General features: G+C 36.8%; 1 protein-coding gene across 4 annotated transcripts in view; it reads left to right on the forward strand.

Moving 5' to 3' along the window:
• Window positions 1–735: 735 nt before the first annotated feature.
• Window positions 736–2,613, forward strand: part of Tfdp2 (transcription factor Dp-2) — an 83,225-nt gene continuing 81,347 nt past the window's right edge. For 3 of the 4 annotated variants that reach the window (XM_029481298.1, XM_029481300.1, XM_021171518.2), the window contains exon 1: window positions 736–1,327. The gene's annotated coding sequence lies outside the window, so the exon portion shown is untranslated. The remainder of the gene's footprint in view (window positions 1,328–2,613) is intronic. The other variant, XM_029481301.1, reaches the window with a different exon arrangement.

Here is a 2,613-nt window from a genome sequence, read left to right on the forward strand (position 1 = left end):
ATTATAAGAATTCCTTGCATATAATAGTTATATAACGTTAGGATGTCATCACATACGGACTCGTATGTCAATTGTCTGTAAGAGTGGAACGTCTTTGTGTATCTTTTTCTCTATCTCCTTCTTTAGTCTCAAAGCCCTTTAACCAGTGATCTTATTCCTGTTGACATGTTTCAAATCTACTTTTTTTGGTGTGGTTATAGTTAGTAATGTTTATGGAGCTGAGACAGGAGGATTGCTATGAGTTTGAGACCAGTGTGGGCTTTATATCTAGTTTCAGGCTAGTTTGAACTGTCTTAAAAACCAAACAAAACTAGATGGGAGTTAAAAGGCCTAGTGGGCCCCAGCTTTCCCATCATTTGTAGTTATTGGCTGATTGAGGAAAGACAGGAAGGAAAGACATTTCCTTCAGAGGTGTAGTGACGTGTCAGGTGCCCATGCTCCTGAAACAACCTTAACGAGAGCTATTGGATCACCAAAANCCAAAGCATTAAAACAATAATGAGGGCCAGTGAGATGGCTCAGTGGGTAAGAGCACCCAACTGCTCTTCCGAAGGTCCTGAGTTCAAATCCCAGCAACCACATGGTGGCTCACAACCACCCGAAATGAGATCTGACGCCCTCTTCTGGTGTGTCTGAAGACAGCTACAGTGTACTTACATATAATAAATAAATAAATCTAAAAAAACCCAATAATGAAAGTAGGAAGAAGACTANGCATTGCACATGCTAGGCAAGTGTTCTGCTGCTGAGCCAAGTCCCCAGCCCTAGGGATGGAAGCGTGATTTATCTGTTGGCAGCTGCGTATTACTTGCCTTCAAAGTATTTAGAAAATTTGTGGATTTTGATTTAACTCATAAGTAGCATTCCATTAATTTTTAATCTAAAATTCATGAGGCTCTGTATCCAAAACAAAAAAACGAATACTTCTTATGATACTGGTATTTTCATCTAAGATACCAGGTAGCCGTGTAAATATTATATTCAGTGAAACAAACCATCTGAAGGGAGATTATAGACTTGCTTGCTGTAGCGATTGCTGAGACGTACTAATAATGAATGTTGACACAGATTTAAGAACATAGTTTTCCCATTTCAAGCAGCATTTTCCTTTTAGTAACATATTCCTATGGATGATATAATTAGTTTATTTCATAAGACTACATATAATACTTGATACAGACTTCTGGTAGAAAATATAAAATATTTTATTAAATAATTTTATAATACTTCAGATCGAGTATTAATTTTTTTTTTATTCAGGTTGGTTTGCCATCCACAAATGCAGAGCTGAGGGGCTTTATAGATCAGAATTTCAGTCCAACAAAAGGTAAGGATTATTGAATAAACATTTCTGGATTTAATTTTTTTGAAGTTCTCCTATAACATATACAATTATAAGAATTCCTTGCATATAATAGTTATATAACGTTAGGATGTCATCACATACGGACTCGTATGTCAATTGTCTGTAAGAGTGGAACGTCTTTGTGTATCTTTTTCTCTATCTCCTTCTTTAGTCTCAAAGCCCTTTAACCAGTGATCTTATTCCTGTTGACATGTTTCAAATCTACTTTTTTTGGTGTGGTTATAGTTAGTAATGTTTATGGAGCTGAGACAGGAGGATTGCTATGAGTTTGAGACCAGTGTGGGCTTTATATCTAGTTTCAGGCTAGTTTGAACTGTCTTAAAAACCAAACAAAACTAGATGGGAGTTAAAAGGCCTAGTGGGCCCCAGCTTTCCCATCATTTGTAGTTATTGGCTGATTGAGGAAAGACAGGAAGGAAAGACATTTCCTTCAGAGGTGTAGTGACGTGTCAGGTGCCCATGCTCCTGAAACAACCTTAACGAGAGCTATTGGATCACCAAAANCCAAAGCATTAAAACAATAATGAGGGCCAGTGAGATGGCTCAGTGGGTAAGAGCACCCAACTGCTCTTCCGAAGGTCCTGAGTTCAAATCCCAGCAACCACATGGTGGCTCACAACCACCCGAAATGAGATCTGACGCCCTCTTCTGGTGTGTCTGAAGACAGCTACAGTGTACTTACATATAATAAATAAATAAATCTAAAAAAACCCAATAATGAAAGTAGGAAGAAGACTAGTTGGGAAGGGGAAGAGATTAGAAGAGGTAGGAGGGAGATAAATGCTGTGACAGGGAGNCAGATGTGACTGACATACATTTTATACATGTATAAACTTACANTGAAATCATTATTATGTATCNTTAATATAGGCTAGTAAAACATTTAAAAATTAAAAACTTTCCCCCAATTTTCTACTTTCAAGTTGTCTAAGTTGTAAGAAAATGCAGTAAAAAAAAAGTAATGTATCTGTTTTCTAACAGATAAATTTTTGTAATCCATGACTTTTTGGGTTACTTACTTAATATCAGAAATCTGACTCACCATCTAAGAATGTAGGCATACGTGATGAAATATTTATGGATGAAAAGATAGAATGTCTGCAGTTAGATTCAGAATAGTCTACTCTGAGGAGGTTAGAACACATGACATTACAGATAAAGTGATAGTCTTTATAAGGTGATTGAGTATTCAGACTGGGTGACGGCTGTGTGGGGTTTCATTATTTCTCTTTCCTGATTTGTAGATG

Source organism: Mus caroli, chromosome 9, assembly GCF_900094665.2.
Source record: "Mus caroli chromosome 9, CAROLI_EIJ_v1.1, whole genome shotgun sequence".
NCBI classification, from domain to species: Eukaryota; Metazoa; Chordata; class Mammalia; order Rodentia; family Muridae; genus Mus; species Mus caroli.